This window comes from Cyprinus carpio, chromosome B7 (assembly GCF_018340385.1).
Source record: "Cyprinus carpio isolate SPL01 chromosome B7, ASM1834038v1, whole genome shotgun sequence".
Classification (NCBI taxonomy): Eukaryota; Metazoa; Chordata; class Actinopteri; order Cypriniformes; family Cyprinidae; genus Cyprinus; species Cyprinus carpio.
Window position 1 is genome coordinate 33,150,970 of NC_056603.1, and position 20,902 is coordinate 33,171,871.

General features: G+C 36.7%; 1 long non-coding RNA gene across 5 annotated transcripts; it reads left to right on the plus strand.

Moving 5' to 3' along the window:
• Positions 1-4,929: 4,929 nt before the first annotated feature.
• LOC109111850 lies at positions 4,930-16,435 on the plus strand. Of its 5 annotated transcripts, none has more exons than XR_006155239.1 (5): positions 4,936-5,311; positions 14,164-14,347; positions 14,715-14,872; positions 15,119-15,295; positions 15,458-16,435. It is a non-coding gene; the product is annotated as an uncharacterized LOC109111850 (long non-coding RNA). The 5 variants fall into 5 exon arrangements; XR_006155242.1 differs by lacking the exon at positions 4,936-5,311 and adding exons at positions 6,909-6,968; positions 12,950-12,975 and having other exon boundaries at positions 14,715-15,295; XR_002021482.2 differs by having other exon boundaries at positions 4,930-5,311; positions 14,715-15,295.
• Positions 16,436-20,902: the final 4,467 nt, after the last annotated feature.

A 20,902-nucleotide genomic window follows, 5' to 3' on the forward strand; every position in this document is an offset into this window, starting at 1 on the left:
ACTCCTACCCCTAAATCGAACCATTTGTCAGTATATAACATGGGATATAACAGGCAGATACAACTACAGTCACAATTTAATCAAAAAGTATCAATATTTCATGTCTTCCAAGACAAAACAATTGATTTGTGAGAGGAATAAATGTGATCACCAACTTTGTCTGCCATAAAGCTCAGATCCTGTGTGCAGTCTTTGAACATATAAAAAAAATTGCCCCAGAAGAAGCTTTAAGTCAATTCTGGTTGTGAAATGCCATAGGTTCTTGTTTGTCTCTTGACTGAATGCATCATACTAAAGTCTAAGATTTAATAAATTAAACTTCTGGGATATTGATCTGGTCAGTTACGTAGCAGAGGGGGTTGTTAATTAATTTCAGCTGCTTTGGTGTTAATAAAAATAACAACAGGTGCACTAGATCGGCAACCATTAGAAAACCCCCAAAACAGGAATGGTTTTACAGGTGAAGGCCACTGAAATTTTTTCCCTACTCATCTTTTCTATATTGTTTTTCACTAGTTTTGCATTTGGCTAGGGTCAGTGTCACTACTGGTAGCATGAGGCGATACCTGGACCCTACAAAGTTTGCACAGGCAGTCCAACTCCTCCAGGATGGCACATCAATATGTGCCATTGCCTGAAGGTTTGCTGTGTCTCCCAGCACAGTCTCAAGAGCACGTAGAAGATTCCAGGAGACAGGCAGTTACTCTAGGAGAGCTGGACAGGGCAGTAGAAGGTCCTTAACCCATCAGCAGGACCAGTATCTGCTCCTTTGTGTGCAAGGAGGAACAGGATGAGCACTGCCAGAGCCCTTCAGAATGACCTCCAGCAGGCCACTGGTGTGAATGCCTATGAGAAAACAATCAGAAACAGAATTCATGAGGGTGGCCTGAGGGCCTGACGTCCTCTAGTGGGCTCTGTGCTCACTGCCCGTCACCGTGTAGCTTGAACACCAGAATTGGCAGGTCCGCCTCTGGCGTTCTGTGCTTTTCACAGAAGAGAGCAGGTTCACCCTGAGCACGTGTGACAGATGTAAAAGGGTCTGGAAAAGCAATGAAGAATGTTATGCTGCCTGTAACATTGTTCAGCATGATCGGTTTGGTGGTGAATCAGTGATGGTCTGGGAAGGCATATCCATGGAGGAACACAGAGACCTCTACGGGCTAGACAATGGCACACTTACTGCCATTAGGTATTGGGATGGAATCCTTGGACCTGTTGTCAGACCCTACCTCCTGGTGCACGACAATGCCCGGCCTCATGTGGCGAGAGTATGCAGTCATTTCCAGGAGGATGAAGGAATTGATACCATTGAATGTCCCCCACACTCGCCTGAACTAAATCCAATAGAACACCTCTGGGACATTATGTTTCGGTCCATCTGACGTCGCCAGGCTGCACCTCAGACTGTCCAGGAGCTCAGTGATGTCCTGGTCCAGATCTGGGAGGGAATACCCCAGGACACCATCCTTCATCTCATTAGGAGCGCGTGCCCTGACGTTGTCAGGCATGCATACAAGCACGTGGGGGCCATACAATCTACTGATTACCATTTTGAGTTGCTGCAATGAAATTTCAGCTTAATGGACTACCCTGCTGCATCCTTTTTTCACTTTAATTTTGAGTGTCTTTGAATTCAGCCCTCTGTAGGTTGATAATTTTCGTTTCCATTAAACAATGTGGCATCTTTTCATTCCTAACAAATTACCCAGTCCAATATCAGTATAGATATCCTGCATGATATTTTTCCCCATTGAGATCTGATGTGTTTTCAAAGTGTTCCTTTATTTTTTTTGAGCTGTGTATATACACAATTACTCATTTACATGTAGGGCTAGTTACTAATTCTAGTAAGGCGTCACGTCAATATGGGACAGTTGAACATGAAATTTTCACATATTTTGCTGTTCGTCAGTTATTTCGACAGATAGCAGTTACTATGACAATCGTTCGCATTGGGCTTTGCGTTAAAAGTTAGGTAAACACTACTTTAAATGCTCTCAATAAGAATATCGCTTATACATTAACTTAAATAAATATAGAAGGATATATTTCTTAATGAAAAATAAGTGAACTTACCAGGAATTATGAATAAAGCCTATGATCTTCAATCGTTCTCATTCTCAGTCGGCTGGATTTCAGATTTGAATGATACGTGCACAATCCCATAATGCCACACTACAGTTAGCGTAAAAAGCAGGAGCTACAGTGAGTAATTTTGTTTATTATTGATGAATTTAAGATAAAAATAGAATGTTTATTGTTAATTAATTTAAGATGTTATTTGAAATATAATGTTTAATGATTTAAAGCTTTATCTTGTAAAATGTTTAAACAGTAATATTCTGTAAAATTTTGCTGTAGAAACTACAGCAATTTTTTACAATGTATGTGTCAGAGTAAGTGGGAAAACAGGACTATTTTAAAGTATGCAGATGACACTGTTATTGTTAGTGAGCTTCAGGGCAATGAGACCAGCCATGGCCATATAATTATTGATTACTTTATAAATGGTGTGAGGAGTCCTACCTTCAATTAAACTTATCTAAGACAAAAGATATGATTATTGATTTTAGGAAACAAGCCCACCCACATGAAGTTACATCTATTAAACATCAGAAAATAGAATCTGTGCAATCTTACAAATACCTTGGGACCATCATTGACTCTAAGTTGAACTTTGAAGCAAATTGTGAAGCAGTGTGTAAAAAGGGGCACCAGCGTCTGTTCTCTTTAAGGAAATTGGCCAATTTTCACATTGACAGGACCATGATGATGTTATTTTATCGTGCTTTTATTGAATCACTCTTAACATTTTCACTGATGTCTTGGTTTGGAAACTTGTCTGTAAAGAACAAGAATTCACTGAGTCAAATTGTTAGATGGTCTAGTAAACTGATTGGGGAGTCACAGCTTAGTCCAGCATTCCTGTATACCACACAGTAACACTGGATGACTAACTCAATTCTAAATGATGACTCTCATGCTTTGAACAATGAATTTAAACTTCTGCCATCTAGACGTAGGTTTGTATTTCCGTATTGTAGAACTAAGCAGTATAAAAACAGCTTTGTGCCAGCACCTATCACTCAGTTGAATAAGGATAGGTCTTAGCAACATTATTATTATTATTATTATTATTATTATTATTATTTTATTTTAGGTTTTTGTTTATTTATTTATTTATTTATTTTAAGTGATGATGGGAACCTTAAAGCACTTTTATCATATATGTTGTTTTAATGTTTGTGGTGTCTGTAAAATGTGAAAGATGTGAGAACTCATAACACTGCAAACCTAGTCTACCTATGGGTACAAATAAAGTGAACCTGATCCTACTGAGAAATACTGAAAATATTGCTGTAAATTGTAGCAACACCTCCCCCTTTACCTTTTGGATGCGGCTCATGTTTATAACACTAATCTAATGTAATCATCTGGTTTTAGCCAGGTTTCTGTCAAACAGAGCACATCTATATATATTTCATGCAGTATTAAACACATTTTTATTTGTTGAACATCAATTAAATTGTTACTCTTAAATTGGTTTGGACGTTTTTGTATTTTCTAGTTTGGGGAACAGACACAGTCTCTACAGTGTAATATCAAGGTGAAAGAGTATCTATGTGCTGAGAATTACCTGATTTATGTTATAGCTAGTTATGTGATAGCTGTGTCATTTCTAACTATTTAGTATATTTCAAACAGGTTAAGTAAGATCTAACAAATTATATGTTGTAAAATCTTTAATGTTTAATAAACAAAATATGCATTTATATTTGACACAAAAGATATATAGGCTATGTTTTGTTTGGAGGTCAGTGTAAATATTATTTGCTACTTATAGCTTATTATGATGAAGTTGGGACCCCAGGCAAAACAGTGGCTCCACACTGGCAGCAAGGCACAGTACCCATAAATGAAAACTAACCCCCCACCCCCCCCCCCCCCCCCCCCCTTCTTAATTAAGTGCAGTTACTTAAGTGACCCTAAACCTGCAGCTCAGCAATAATCAGAACATAAATAAATTTTCTGTTAATAAAAAAAAAAGTAACTTAAGTGAGGCTAAACTTGCAGCTCAATAATCCAAAATATAAATCAAAACATAATTTCTGAGAAAAAAAAAAAAAAAAATGCAGTCATTAAACCTGCAGCTCAACAAGGTTTTTGGAGACACGCTCGCTTTCTTCACATTCATCTTTCAGGCCAAGATGTGCTGCAGGAATGTTAAATTTGGAGCTATGTTGGAGAGGTGAGGTACGAGGATGTGTGCACATACACACATAAGGAAAGAGAGAGCGCGAGTGTCACACACACACACACGGTCTCTCCGTACAACACTCAAACAGTGGCAAAAGACATCCCCCAACCCCCCCACCCAAACAATTTTAAAAACTCAGCGGATCTACAAAAATCACACAAATGACCCATTTTGAATTCAAAACAGCGAATTTCACTGAAAGGTGACAAGTTTGCATCCCTGGTAACGAAACTTGCCAAATGGTGATGTTCAAATGGTCAGCTGTCAGGGCCCCTAAAAATGCAGGGGCCCAGGCAATTGCCTGCCTTGCCTGCCCTACTGCTACGCCTCTGCTTATAGCATATAATATAGCCTACTTTGAGCTTTCTCTCTGTATACAGTTTTAAAGGCGGTTCATATCTGCTCATTTAGAAATTGACAGTGACAGAAGAATGACTTAAGGCAATACATAAAATTAACATAAGGGTCTGAAAACGTGTGCATGCAATACACTGTTTTAATGTAATGCACTAATCTAGACATGAAACGTGAATCTAACAACAAACAAATTCTCTGCAAAGTAGTCTTGAAAATGTTTAGTGAAAACTGTTATTGTCCTCCCCTCTTTAAAGTCCAGTACAGAATTGAAACGTTACAATTACGCAGACACATATGATTGACATCACAGCAGGCCATAGGGGAGGTGCATCTACAAAGCGGGAGGGTGCTGTCCACCAATGTGATGCGCCATCAGAATAGTGGGCGTGCACCTTATGGTTGTACTGTCTGGTTGCGCTCACTGAGAACTTAACACAGTGTTGCAGTAAATCAGAAAGAGCTACAGTAACAGCGCTGAAATTTGTCACCCTGTTGCAAGTATTTTTGGCCAGTGATACAAGCGAGAAATATCACTGCCGTCTCCTGTTTGGGGAAGATTTGAGTTGTTGAGCAAGGAAGTACATCGGATCGTTTTCAAGAACAGTTTCAGAGAGAATCGACACATTTGACTGGAAATGTCTGAAAACAAACCAAACGATGATCCGAAGTTATCCACCACGGACAGAGTGGTTAAATGTAAGTAGAAATCCCATGCCACTCAAAGCGATCGGGTTCAGAGACTATTTGAAGTGCGAAAACCTTGATATGTGAGTGTTAACTTGTCCCTGCAGTGAGCAGGCGTCATATGGTTTGGTAATGCTCTATAATATGAGATCTGCCCATTGAAAATGGGTGGTAGCCTGCTGTATTGGTAAAAATGGGAAGTAAAGGTAATTGTTGTTATGACAGAGTTGGTTGCATGGTTTATTTTTCATTAGAAACGCGATATAAAGCCTTGCTTTTCAAGGTAACAAACCAAAATCATTTTGTATTTGCTCCAGTTATGGCTCTTGAGTTTTAATTAACGTGCTTTCATTTGGACAAAAAAAAAAAGTTATTGCACAATACTGACAGCATGAAAAAAAAAATCCAACCTAACGCTGTAGTTATATTAAATGCCTGTTTTAATACATGGTGGTGATCATTTTGGACAACAGGCAGCATATGACAGGTTGGGGCCCCTGACTGTTTGGAAACAATCCCTCTCAGTATGCCACCTCTGTGCCTTCAGTTCAACAGACACACTTGCAGTCATGTTCCATTTGTTCTTCCTCATTATGGCAATTGATATCATTATTGTTTGTAGTTACTGTAGCTTCTCATCATAGTGGATTGTTTTTTTCAACACAAATCACGCTGCTGTACTTTGATGTACCAAAGCTAATGAAGAGCACTGTTATTGTAGGTACCCAACACATGGCACGTGGCCTATTTGCTATTCGTGTTTTTCATTCAAAACAATGTGCAATGAACTCCTGGCTTGTAATGGCTTTTGCAACCATTAGGCATAATGGTGCAGCAAATCCAGCTGTAAGGGATGCTACAACTCAAAAGCTCTGACAACTCCATTTTCAGTTATAACCATGCAACAGCCTCCTTCTCCCCACAAACATGTCCTCACTGAAGTAATTCGGCAGCCAGACTTTGGTTTTATAAGTGTGAGAATCTGATATGAATAGATTACTTTCATAAAGGAGCCTATGCTCCTTGGATAACTCGCTTACCTTTTTTTTTCCTCCCATCAGCTCTTACCATGGCCCCTGTGAAACATCGATTTCCTCTCACTGGTTAGAGGATGGGAATGTGAGGGCTGGGAGTGCTTAAGGAAGGAGTTGCTCTTAAATGTTTATTGAGATTGTTACGCATTGTTTCAAGCTTGATAAGGGAAATCTGAATAATAGGAGCTCCAGAAGTCCTAAATGCTCAGCTATGGTCTTAAAGAGACTTAAGGTCAGTGGGTTTTAGTTTATGTCAGGATTATGTTATTATCTGCAGCTCTTTAAGAAATATATCCTCAGAAGACTATATGAGACATGTTTATTCTTTATTTTTGTAATATATTTTGTTAAACCTTAAATATGGGTGCTGTGATACATTGCGTAGCATGTCACTCTCATTCTTTTATTCAACAATATTTGACTCTCATAATTTGTGTCAGTGTTTCGTAAATTTAAAGGAGCCGTATGTAGGATTGTGGCCTAAACTGGTACTGCAATCACTATAAAAATACTGTAGAGCGGTGTATCCCCTCCCCCTACCCCGACTCGAGGTTGCCAGATGAGCTGCAGGATTCAGCAGAAACGTAGGCTGCTTCAATGAGCTTCCAATGGCAAGTGATGAACAGACGTACACAGTAAGTTTTTTTTTTTTTTCTGTTAATTATGTTTATGCTTCATGAGAGATATTTTGATAAGTAATTATTACGAAAAAAAAAAATCGATTACAAGTACAAAGGTTTTGTCATAAGTAGGCTAACAAATAACCAAAACATTTGCCACAGCAATTATAACGTGGGACAAATTCAATATCACCAATGGCTATCACAGGGTTGTTTTCAGTTCCATCAGAAAATATTGTTAGAGTAACTAAATTACATTAGCAATGGTCATACAGGTCAACTTGCAGCATGTGTAACTTAGTCCACGATATACGTGAAGAACAAATGACGAATCAGTTTTACAGGTAACATTAGGCTACTGTCTCAGTTACGTTTCAAATTGCCATAATGGGCGTGCTAATGTTGTTTTCCTCAGCGTCTCAGCATAATGACAGAGAAACGGGCTCCTGTAATGCATTGCTAATGTTAGCATACGTCCATGTGAGCTAACGTTATGTTACTTTGCACAAACATGAATAACTTTGTTCGACTGTCATGAATATATGAAATGTCCATTGACATCAAGTACAAGTTAGCCAAGCATAGATGAATCTTACCTGTCCAGGAGAAAATTAGCAACGTTGGCGTCTGTGTTCAAATTCTTCTCCGTTTTCAGCCATCTCCATCTTTCAAAAGCATCTCCAATACAAATTCTGGTTTTATTTTGGACTTTGTCGCGACGAATTTCTGAATTATAACGAGGTCTTTTTGATTTGGTAACATTAGACATTTTTATCTGACTGGAGTTAGGGTAGGTTACAGCAAAGCTGGCAACACGGATCCCGAAACACTACTGACTTCGTGATTGGTAGATAGGTGGAGGGAGGCGCATCAGGCCAAAACACAAAATGACAACATCAGTTGAGGGCTGCGAGTCCACTTTTTAAATGACAATATCCTGGCCGGACTACTGTTGTCAGTGATATAAGTATTTGAAATGAACATGATTTCTTAATGTCTAGTGACACATCAGGGCCATTTTATGATTAATTGAAATATATTTCTTACATACAGCTCCTTTAAAATGCTGTTTGGGAAAATACAGACTTCAGTGTTTCCCCTAGGATTATGTCTTTGGGGATTTTTATTAATCAAAAAGCATGTCTAATTAAATTAAATCATGAAACTTCAACAATTTAATATCAATTTATTAAAAGTTTAACAAAAATTACATGTTTAGGGCCCTGTGAAATGTTTTATTTTTTTCCAATCTTATGTTTATTGTTAACAAATTCTGTTTTAGCATGTCTAATTATTTGAAAGCATAAAAACAAGTTTAATTTATTCTTACAATATAGCCTTATGATTTTTTTGCTCAGAAATTCTATGTTGTGTATTTACATTTTTTAAGGCATAAAACATTAATTTAATCTATCTTTTAAGTAATGAAAATTAAAATATATATATTTTCTGGAAAATAAAGATTTAATATTACAATTAAAACATTGAAGAAATATTATATGATTATTTCTTAAAAATAAGGTTTTAATAATTTTAGTAGTAGTAGTAGCAGCATATTACGTACATTCTACTGAACAATAGTAATATATTTCTGCCGCAATGCCTTTAAGTTAAACCAAACTTTTATTTTGACAGGTTGCCATAAATACCTTTACATTTCTGTGTGTATATGATATGAGGATAGTTTTACTGAAAATTAAACTGTCAAATGCTAATGAAGTGACTCTCAGAGCAGTTCTGGAGATGTTGTTCATGTCGTTATGTCCCCATTTAGTGAGACGGCAGATGCTAAAATCACTACAAGCGTTACGTGCGCTTCGGTACGAGTGGTAAACAAAACTGCAGGTCTGCGCCATTCATTAACACAGAGACATGCAGAATTCATATTTAAATAGTCGTTTAGCGGCTTAATATTTACTAATACTAGTGGGAGTGCACGCACATCAGGGCTGAACTCCGCTGTGCTAGAGAGTACGACCATAATGTAGAGACCGAAATGTCATGCCGTCGTGTAAATAAGATAAATAACATAAGACTATATAGAGGTATATAGACCTGTTCTATCGGAAAGGTAACTTTAAATGACTTGTTGTGATCGGGTACTATAGAAAAAAAATAATTTAATAAAATTAACTAGACCTACAGGGGTGGGGGTGGGGGGAGAGTATATGCATTGCAAGCCCTGCATCATTATTCAGATAGGTAATGTTTATTCAGCTGCCACAGCTCAGCTTTTCTCTTGTTTATCTGCTTTTATTTTGTCTATTGACAATTGAGACTGTCTCTATAGTTCTATATTTAACTTGTTCATAGCAGTAACAAAATACCACCCTAGAATTTTCATGTAAATGCAAAATGCATGAAGTAAACCAACCCCCACCCACAAACCCCCCACTCGTCACTAGTAATTGGTTCAGATTTTTTGGACTATAATAACTCAAGAAGGCCAGCAGGGCCAGTTAGAGGAACTGAATTTGAGTGAAGAATTTAGCACTGATGTGCCAATGAGTTCTTTTGTAGCTTCTGTTAGAGCAGCGGTCAATCAGACAGATCTATTATCTGCCAGTTGCTCTAAGCTGTGGAGAGACGAAGCTTTTAGTGGGGTGTCCTTGCTTTTAAATGATTCTCACCAGGCAAGAAGCTTTTACGTAATGTTGTGTACTGTCACTTTTTTCAGTCTCCCTTTCGAAGAAGAAAATTCACTGCTAATGTTAGTAGAGCCTTTATGTGCTCAGAATAGGGGTGGGCGCTATACCGGTATGAACGTGACTACCGGTATTATGTTGTTCCATAATGTGAATTTTGCTATACCGTGGATACCGTTATATATTCATGAATTAAAAATTTGCATTTATATTTTTTTGTGCAATTTGGTTCGCTTTGCAGATTTTAACACAAAGACGATATATAGTCGAGGCTGAAAGTATTTGTCCTCTGTGTGCAACGCCATACTACACGGGCATTAGTAATAAAACACATAGATAGAGCATCACAACAGACCAAATTAATAGAGTGCAAATTGCCTACTCCAGTGGTTCCCAAACTGGGGGGTGTGGCAAGGCTGAGGGATAGTGTAAAGTCAGCAGATTATTTTGCAAAAGAAACCTCTGCAGGGTGATAAAGTCTACACTGCGTAATTTTCCCGCTTATCAAGTGGCCACTTGCCTGATAAGTAAATAATTGAATGCAAAATATTAATTTGACATATTTTATTTACTTTAACATGACTCACGATACCCATTTGAGCGCCCCGTTATCAGTTGTAGCAGAAATCAGAGTTGTCAGGAAGCCATGTAGAAATATAAATGAACGATGCGTGGTTCTGCTCTGAGCAAGTACGTTAAAAGTTTGTGAAAATACTTCCTTTCACAGGTAAACGTAAAGCAGATTATGAATATACTTAAGATTCATAAAATACACACGACGTGAGCGGCGCGATGTGACAAAAGCAAATATAACCCAGTGATGTTCTCTGCTGTGGACGCGGCATGGCATGACACGACAAATCCATGACAGTAAACTGATGCCCTGTTATATTTCTGATGAACTCCAGCACTCTGACACAATGGATTTGATTTCATAAGAGAATTGTGAAAAAATAGTTCTCAAAAATATTAAGCAGCACAAATGTTTACAACATTGATAATCAGCAGCAAATCAGCATATTAGAATGATTTCTGAAGGCTTGTGACACTGAAGATTGGCATAATGATGCTGAAAATTCAGCTTTGATCACATGAATACAGTAGCCTATATGTTAAAACATTCAAATAGATAATTGAAATTGACAATATTTTACTTTAATAAAAATGTATTTAATAATTTATTTATTTAATAATTTATTTATTTAAATTAATAAATTAATTTGGATGGATGGGTCTTGAAAATATAATAATAAGGGGGGCCAGGCAGAAAAGGTTTGGGAACCACTGTCCTACTCAAACACACAATATTTAATTTAATTCTTACAGGCCTACCTCTTGTTGCACATTTGCACTTTTTTGAGAAAAACAATAATGGCACAATAAAAAATGTCCAATCCCTCAATTTTTCTAGTTATTTAAGGTTAAAAAATTTTGCCTGTAATTTTTTGTTTCTCATATTGCAATATAATATCGATATCTCCTGGACAGTGTAAAATATCATGATATGAATTTTAGCTCATATCACCTACCCCTAGTTCAGAAAGAGGCTCACTGGCAAAGAAGGAGGTAAACAATAAAAGAACAGAATAAACGTTTTTTTTTTTTTTTTAACACTAACATTTCAGTCATACTGCCATGTGTTTATGTCTCATCTTTTTATGTCTTATCAGTATTTTAATCCATCTTGTAGATGTCCTGGAACTTAGGTTCACTTAAAACGAGATCTAAATAGGGGTGTACTATAAATATTGTCCGATAATTAATGCGCATCTAGTCAGTAAAGCTAGTTCTCTAATAAGCAGTAAATTCCATCAGGTGCGTGATTTTCCATATAGTAGCTGTTACTACACAGAACTGTTGTTAACTGATAAGCTGCGCAAATCCACGTTCATTATCAGCGTTGATTTGCAGTTTGTCAGTTAACAATGGCTCTGTGTAGTAACAGTTGCTCTATGTGAAATCACGCACGTGATGGAATTTACCGCTGATTGGAGAACCGGCTTTACTTTACGAGATGCGCATTAATTATCGGACGATATTTATCGTGCACCCCTAGATCTAAATGTCTTTTCCAATTAGGCCTCTATACAGTCAAAGAATTGTTTTTTACACAGAATTGTTTATTACACAGTTGATGTCCACACAGCTGACAGCTTTACCTGTTGTAGTTTGTTCAAGCTGTGCAATGACATGATATTTTTTTCGGGTCTTAGGAGGATAATGAATAGTATTCATAGCAATCAGTTCACATATACGATATATACAATTATTATTATTAGAAAATTATAAAATTAAAATATTATAAAATTATACAATTATTTAGACAAACAGAGGAAATACATTGGATGTTCCCATTGTGCAAAGATACATGCAGGTCAGCCTCTAGGGATGCATCAGTATAAAAATTGTGGCCAATACCAATAAGCTGATTTATTTATTTTTTTAAGATTAAAAGAGACCTATTATGCCCCTTATTATCAGTGGTGAGCGGTGACTTTTTTTTAAAAAACCCCACGCTGCAAACTGTATTAATCGGCACCATGTCTTTTGCAATGAAATGTGTGATCGCTTCAGTTGTCTCAATCTTCCTCCGGGAACCTGCCGGTTATGGAGAAGCACAAAACAACGATTTTGTGATGGTGTCTGTGGGTGTCTTTTTTGTAATCGCGGCTTTGAACGATTACATAATCTTGGCATCCATAATCGTGATCGCGATTAGAAATTTGATTAATTGTGCAGCCCTAATGTTCAGTCTCCATGCTTTTCTATTTTATTTTAATTTATTTGACCCACTTTCAGTGGTCAACAGCCAGCTTTGGTTTTGCGTTTATACAATCATGACTGTATCTTCTATAGCTTCTGGAGGGCAGCAATAATAATAATAATAATAATAATAATAATAATAATAACAATAATAATAAGAATAATAATAAAAATGACCTTTAAATAAAATTATTGACATGAAATAACCCTTTTTCCTTTGAAGCTTTTGAACAGTTTGTGTTAATATTTTTGCTTATTTGTTAAGGCAACATAACTAACATCCCACCATACTGCACACACTAATTATGACATAACCACACAAAGATGAATGATATGAAACATTTCCTGTGAATATTTGACTTCATACGGAGTTACATTACAGGCAGTTATCCCAAGGAAGGGACTGTACCTGCAATTAGTGTTTAGTTGTGTTTAAATTAGAAATCATATATGGCATCCTCTTCATTTAAAATAAAATGTGGTTTAATCAGATTTATTAAAGTGCAGAATAAAGCGTAGATGTACAAATTGAACAACTGTGTTTGTGTAGGTGGGTAATTGTAAATAGAAGGGTTTCTTTCTCTACAGGTGTCCCCATAACGCTCTACATTGAGGTATGTTGTGATACTTAAGATTCTGTTGCTAAAAATGACTCCGCTAGCACTCAGCTGGTGGTTCCCCCTCACTTTGTGCAACATTCGCGCCTGTGTTCAAGAGTCAAATGTCACAAGCTATCTGTCTTTAACTGTAGCATAAAACCAACAGACAATGGCCTCATGTTTAGATGGACTTCACAGACCGCAGTAAAAAACTGTTGTCTGCCTTTCAGACAGCCTATTCTCACCTTATCAAAGTGGAATGAGAAAGAAAGAAAGAAAGAAAGAAAGAAAGAAAGAAAGAAAGAAAGAAAGAAAGAAAGAAAAAAATATAAGCAATATTACACGAGTAGACATACACGTGTGTGTCTACGAGTGTGATATTCCGTTTATACAACAGTTCGAAGGCAAAAGTCTGTAAATACATACATACAAAAAAAACAAAACAAGTGTCTTTAAGAGCTCTCTTTTGTGCAGAATTACTTCCTTCCGCCACAGATTCAAATCCAAATTTAACAGCTGAGCCCAAGCCTCCATCACTAATTCCAAAACGTCACTTTAGAACTAGTAACGAAGGAACATTGAGTTGCTTCATGGAAAGCTTATTGTATTACTATATTACAAGCTTGCTGAATTATGTAGAGCAGGGGTCGGCAACCTTTTCAGCATCACGTGCCATTTTTAATTTTTCTGGTTAACCAGTGTGCCAAACCAACCCCCCCACCATTAATGCATTCTGTACAAACACATTTTTAAATTATATAATAAAAAATAAAAAAACATTAGGCCTCTTTGATTTCCATGCAAATAGTTTCTGAGGATTTTTTCATAGTGTTTTTTTTTTTTTTCATTAAAACCGTTCAGTTTAATTATCGTTCTATAACAATTAATTTTCTGTAAATCTTCGTCAGTGGCGGAAGCTTCCGGCTGTATGTTTTTCTAGAATTCGAATAACTATTGAGAAACCTGAAATGATAGAAAAAGGATTAGAGATTGATTTCATTTACAGGTAGCATAAGTGTTAATGTGCATACTTTTAAATTGACACTTGCCACGGTGTTTCGCTCTTTATACAGTTATATTCCACCAACACTAATTTATGTTCGAGTAGAACTATGGAACCATATTTGAGCCTAACAGTTCATTACATTGATGACGAGTTTCAACTCAAAAGCAGATTCTTGCAAATGTCCTATTTTCCACAAGATCACACTGGAGATGCGATTTCTCGAGGATTGCAAGAGATGCTGGCTGCTTGGGCATTAAAGGAGGAGCAACAAGTCTGTGTCACAACAGACAACACAGCAAATATAGTGAACGCTGTTGCTATTAATAAGTGGAGCAGACTCCAGTGTTTTGGACACAGGACACATGCTGCACCTAGCAATTGGTGAGTAGCCTGCTATTACTTAATATTTATTTATCTAAAAATGTACACATAATACCATTATTATGCCATTGCAATATCATATGTACATGTCTAATAATATGAAGATTCAGATCCATTTCTAGATTATAATGCATTCAGTGATAGAACAGTGTATCATGCAACAACTTTAGTGTTTTATATATTGTAATAATTATGTTATTTGATAAGTGAACTATAAACTATAACTATAAACCTGTTTTTACAACTATAATATAAATTGTACTGTTACTGTAATTTGAAATTTTGTCTGTTTAATTGTAAATAAAATATATAGCTTTAGTAAACTGTGTGTGTGTGTGTCTGTGTGTGTGTCTGTTTGTCTGATTAGAACATGCTTTGAAAGATGGACTGATTGACTGTGCACTGAATGTCTGCAGTGGTGGTGTGGTGCTTCTCCTATAGCTGGAGACGAAAGAGGGAATTGTCCAAGGCCCAGAAAGAGCTCAGGTTACCTCAACACAAGCTCAAGACTGATTTTCCAAAGAGGTGGGGCTCAAAACAAGCAATGATTGTCAGGGTGTTGGAACAACAGAGTGCCATTTCTTGTGTTCTCTCCGTGGTCAGAATAGCCAGACACTTTTTCCCCACGTCAGGATGTAAAAGTCCTTGAGGCAGTCAACAACCCCCTTTCTCCACTTGCTGAATTCACTGATGCTCTTTCAGGAGAGCAATATAAAAGTGTATCATATGTGAAGCCTGTTCTTCATTTGTTCAACAATAAAATCTTTGCAGAGAAAGAGGGAGAAACAGAACTGTCAAAATGCTGATGATACACAGACTGAAGAGTTGCTTGACATGGCTTCTGCAATTGATCCCAGATTCAAGCTTAAGTACGTCAACAAAGACAGAGTTGAAGCTGTCAAGATTAGTTTGAAAACTGAAATGGCATCAGTATTTACAGTTATGAAGGTAATAATTATAGGTTGTGTGTGCCATGTATATAATATAATTGTGTTTGGGCCATATACAGTATTAGTTTAACATTAATAAATATTCGTACTATACTAGTAATAGAATTTGACATTATCTTTTATGAGTTAAACTAAATTTTTGCCTTTGTTTTATTAAAAGCCTCAATCATCTGTGAGTGTGACTGTTAGAGAGGAAGCAGAAGACCAAAATGCACCAGCACTAAAGAAGATCAAAAAAAAAAAACACTGGACAGCTTCTTTAAAGTGGATGGACCACAGACCAGCATCAATATCTCTCTTCAGTCTCCAAGACATGGCCATAACTGCTGAGCTACAGTCTTATTTTCTCTCTGCTGCTGTTGATAGTGAGGAGAATCCTTTGGTCTGGTGGAAGGATCATGCAAAACAATTCTCAGAACTGTCCCAAGTTAGCACAGAAGTATTTGTGCATTTCTGCCACAAGCTCTCCCTCTGAAAAGTATACAGCAATGGAGGAAACATTAGCCACGTTTCCACTGCTGAAACTTTACCCAGGAACTAGGGACTTTGGGCTGGTACTCAGTGTGTTTCCACCACAGGAAGCAGGATTTAAATAAAGTTCCGGGTAAAAAAAAATGCCCCTCAGAAAGTCCCTGCTCGAAAGGTAGTACTTTTTCAAAGGTCTGGAACTTTCGGGGGCGGGACTTGGGCGCTAAACATGATGATTGGTTGAGTTCGCGCAGCATTGTGATTTGAACTACCATTTATTCAGATAATTTTCAAAATATTACTGTTATTGTGTCATGAAATGTAGTTTTAAAAGTATTTCAGGTGAGAATGTTGTTGTTTAAAACTCAAATCTTTGGTTTATTTATAAAGACAATTTCGGAGACGATCAGCGGGAGCTCAGTGCTCATGTATCCGCCTAGAGCAGTCTCAACTCGGCTAGTCCTTCTGGCATTTGCTGCTGACTCTGATGTCTTTTTAGTGATTAAAATTAAAATATCATTTGTTTTGGGTAAATCTAACATGCAATCTTTGGTTTTTATTCAATATATCTATATGTTAAAATATAAATAAAAAGAGGCAATTGATATAATATTTCATTTAATTTTAATGTAGGCTGTATATATACACATTTCCCTGAACTAAGTACATTTCTGTGGCTATTATTATGTTTAAATAAAAACGAAAGGAGGCAGTGGTATTTGAGATCCTATTTCATCTTATTGTAAATATACAGTGATGAAAATTGCAGTAGCCAAGGCGACCTGACTGATGTTATCAAGTACGCTGCTGTTTGCAGAATTACCAGACTTGCGTCGTCCCGTCCGTGGGAAATTTGCGTACTTTGTATTGAGAAAAGCGCGCAGACCTACGTCAACAGGCTATTTGCCTAATCTTCATGGTACTTTAGACTGTGATGGAAACGCAGAAAGCAACAGGTCTGGGGGGAAAATAGTTCCTGGGGAAAAAAGTTCCTGGTACAATGAAAGTGTGGACAGGCTTGTGTTCCTTGCCAAAAATCTTTAAAAGTTGTTGTTCATTCCTGAAAACTTGAAGTGTTTTTATGGCTTGTGTTCTAGGCCAAAATAGTTGATAAGGCTAACTCAGTTATTTTTTCTTTCTAAAGGTTATCTTGAGTTTTTCCTCTGTTTTAATTTTAGTATAAGTATAATATTATTATATCATGCATATTGCATATTTTTATTTTTTTTATTTAAAGAAACCAAATCAATGTTTCATTGACATTTGTGGCAACAAGAAAAGCAATAAAAGTTTTTCAGGAAGAGTGTTTTCAGTTTTTTTATATAATTATTGCATGCAGTTGCTTCAAACAATGGTATAAAGCTATTTAACACAATCAATATAAATGGTGATAATCATAATTTATAATCATGATTTAAAGGGAATAATAGACAATTATGATTTTTGTCATAATCGTGCAGCCCTATTGTACATGGATATAGATCTACACTGGGATCTGCATTAGTAGAGAACAGCCATCTCTGTGACCAAATAATGGGTTAAGACATGCTTTTTGGACGTTAAACTATGGTGCAAATACAAACCATCACAAAAATTGTTTTTAGACAAAGTTTTCTTAATTAGCTAAAAATGGAAGAGTGCAGAAACATAACACCTCTTACACCTTAACAAAAAGTTCATCAGTCAAGAGCAGTGGGTGATATTTTTTGTCTGTTTAGTTGTTTTATTAACATTAAAATAATAGTTCACCAAAAATGAAAATTCTGCCATCTGTCTTTTAATTCTGTCATAGTGTTTCATTTTTATACTATCATTTACTCAAGTTGTTTTAAACCTGAATTAGTTTATTTCGTCTGTTGAACATAAAAGTTATTTTTAAAGAATGTGGGTAACCAAGCAGTTGCTGGTCCACAGTGACTTCCATGGTATTTTAAAGTCGATTTGGACCAGCTACTCTTTGGTTACCCACATTCTTCAAAATATCTTCTTTTGAGGTCAGCACAAAGAAATTTATACAGGTTTGGGACAAAATGTGAGTGAGTAAATAATGACAGAAATAAAAAAAATTTGGGTGAACTATCCCTTTAATGACAGTCGGCAGCATGTTTAGTAGCTACTGTCCCTTTAAGAGCTGCACAAGTTTCTCGCTCAACTCTTTACTTTAATTTTAGACATAACCAACTGTGTTTATATGTAAACAGTTACTTTTTTGGACAGTATTAGACGCGAAAGACAACATAGTCCAATAATCAGAGCGCGTTTTGACAGGGTCTCAGTGAGAGCACGCTTCATGAGTATGGGCTCAGAAAAAGCATGTGAATTAAACGTTTAACGCTTAAACGTTGCTTTAAAGCAGATGGAAATAATGTAATTTTGTGATTGCGTGTAAGTGCAGTGTCCCGTGAGAGTAACTCTACCGCTGAGCCAACACTGATATGAATGCATGTGGCGTTGTACATTATATTGAGATGGAGGGAGGCGCCAGAACTGCAGTTGATAGAATTTGCGCTGTGGCACAATCCTCCATATTTCTTCAAAAGCAGATTGTGGAGACATTTTAATCGTACACGATCAAAAATCGTCATATCGCACACCCCTAACTTCCAAGTATAATCAATCTCACACAGACAAACAAGCACAACGAAATCACTTCACACTATTAAGCGGCTGTATTATGAACTTGCAAAACTGTATCGCATACGTGCTACAGTGGTAAATTTATTCATCGCACAGACCAGTTTTTTCATAGCACATGCGAGACATATGTCGCATTGTACAGCCCTGATATATAATAAATATTTTTTAAAATGGCACAGTTTTTTTAACAACTGAAGGTACACTCTTAATATCAGTCTGTTAAGTATTATAATATGATAATCAAGTTTTATTCAATGATAGAACTTTAGTAATTAGAATTAAAACTTGATAATCATGTTTGAATGCATATTAATCATTTTAACTGAGCATTTTAACTGGACTGGTGGTGGTGCTTTTTTGGTCATTCAGTGTTTCTGTAAAAACAAATTGGAAAAAAAAAATACTGATAAGATAATAATGATACGAATTCTACTAATAAGAACAATATAAAAAAGACTAAGGATTAATGAGCTACTGGATTCATGAATATTAATCAGGTTGTGTGCGTTCGTTCAATTTGCTGAAATTAATAAAGGGAACGATAGTAGGTGAGCGCCAGCCAATGAGATTGCCATTTGCGCATGAGTTCTGCCTACTACAGGAAAACCTGTCAGTCCTTAAAAGGAACGCTGTTATTTTGACAGGAAAATACAACAAAGAATATAGTTTTTCATGTAGCACGTCAATTCTCTCTCTCTGTCTGTCTGTCTCTCTCTCTGCGTGTGTGTGAGACAAAGTGACGGCGAGGTATGTGCCTTCACACTAGAGTTTACGGTATGTCAAATACAGGTGCGCTGCTCATCCATTGAGATTAACTGAAAAATAGCACAGATCGCTTGATGGAGAGTGAAACTCTGAAGCGCTCAGTTTTATTGTGTTCGGCGAGTGAAAATATATCTGTGCTAAACTTATACTTAGCCTCCAACTCACACACTGGCAAATAAAATCTGAGAATTTATTAACCATTGGCTAATATTAGAGATCATTTAGTCGCCCAGAGTGAAGATTTAGTCGCATATGTAAGTGATTTACTCGCAAGGTAAAGGGTTGTTTAGGTAATCCTGACCGTTGTTTTAATACCAAAGGAAGGTTGGTGCAAACTGTTAGTAAATCTACAGGAGTTGTACAGGAGTGGGTTTATCTTAATAGTTTATCCTGCAGTACAGTGGCAGCCACCATCAAGATACATAGGGAAGAAGCCTACTTCAAGGTGTTAAAAATAGGTGAAATATATATTGCAAAATAATTGTGAAATTGCATTATTTAGTCATACTATTCGACTAGTAGTCATGTTAGCACATAGTGAAAAAAAATAAAACTGGATTTTGTTTATTTTGTGTGTGTGTGGGGTGCTGGACAAATTAGTGTCTATTAGGTCTGTAAACTTTTGAAATGCATGTGACTTGAGTCTGAGCTCTAATTGGCTTGTTTTATATTGTCTTCAGGGCGCAGAGCACTGCACCCCAGACCCTCCCACTTTTGATCTTACAAATCAGTATTGTTTTTATTAGGGCTGCACAATATATCATTTCAGCATTGATATCACAATGTGCGCATCCACGATAGCCACATTGCAGGATGTGTTATGTTTAGTATTCTGATTGTTATATTTATACTGATCCTCGTTTTCTTTGCTCACACACAGACACCGTGCCTACATTGGATGCGACAGCTGTCGTGTTGTGCCACTCTGCGCCGCAACAGCTTGAGGCTGTCTACACTGGATGTGACAAAGCAACCGTTGCGATTCATTTTAACTTTGTGTCAATACATCATAGAGGTGCTCTGATCAGGATTTTTGAGGCCAATCACCGATCACACAAAGCAGTATCTGCCGATACGATAATGATCTTTTTAAAGCCTTATTTTTATCATGTAGAATTATTTATTGTAAGACTCCAATCAGGAATTTTAGACATTTATTAAGGGCCTGAATTTCATTTTTGAAAATGAATTCCCCTCTTAGGTGACTCTTGTGAGGGGATTTTTTAATTTGAAACACAGTAGACTTTAATTATATGCATTTATGGTGTAAGTACTACATATTTCGTGTCAATCCATGTTCATATTTACCACAAACAATGCACTGTTACTTTAATTCAGCGCTTGCAGTGCAGCAAAAATAAACTTAGTGCGGAAACGATCTCTGCACTGCTGCAGATGCACTGCTCCTGGAACGCACTGCCAGACCGCAACCATGTGCAATGTAAACGCTTTAAACCAGCACAGAAAAAAATATGCACCACATACGCATTGCAAATGGAGTAATGTGAACCTGGCATTATGTGAGTGCGCTGCAAGTGTGCATGAGCACTCAGTTTCCAGGAGAGACTTAACATAATAAGTCAATTGTTTGAAATAACGTTTTGTGATCAGACGTGGTTTCATATCACAGAATGAGGCAGAAATCTTACTATTTTATAGTATTATATACATACAGTGATAAAGGCTATGTCGATTAGCATTGCATTATAAATATACTTTATCCTTATCAAAATAC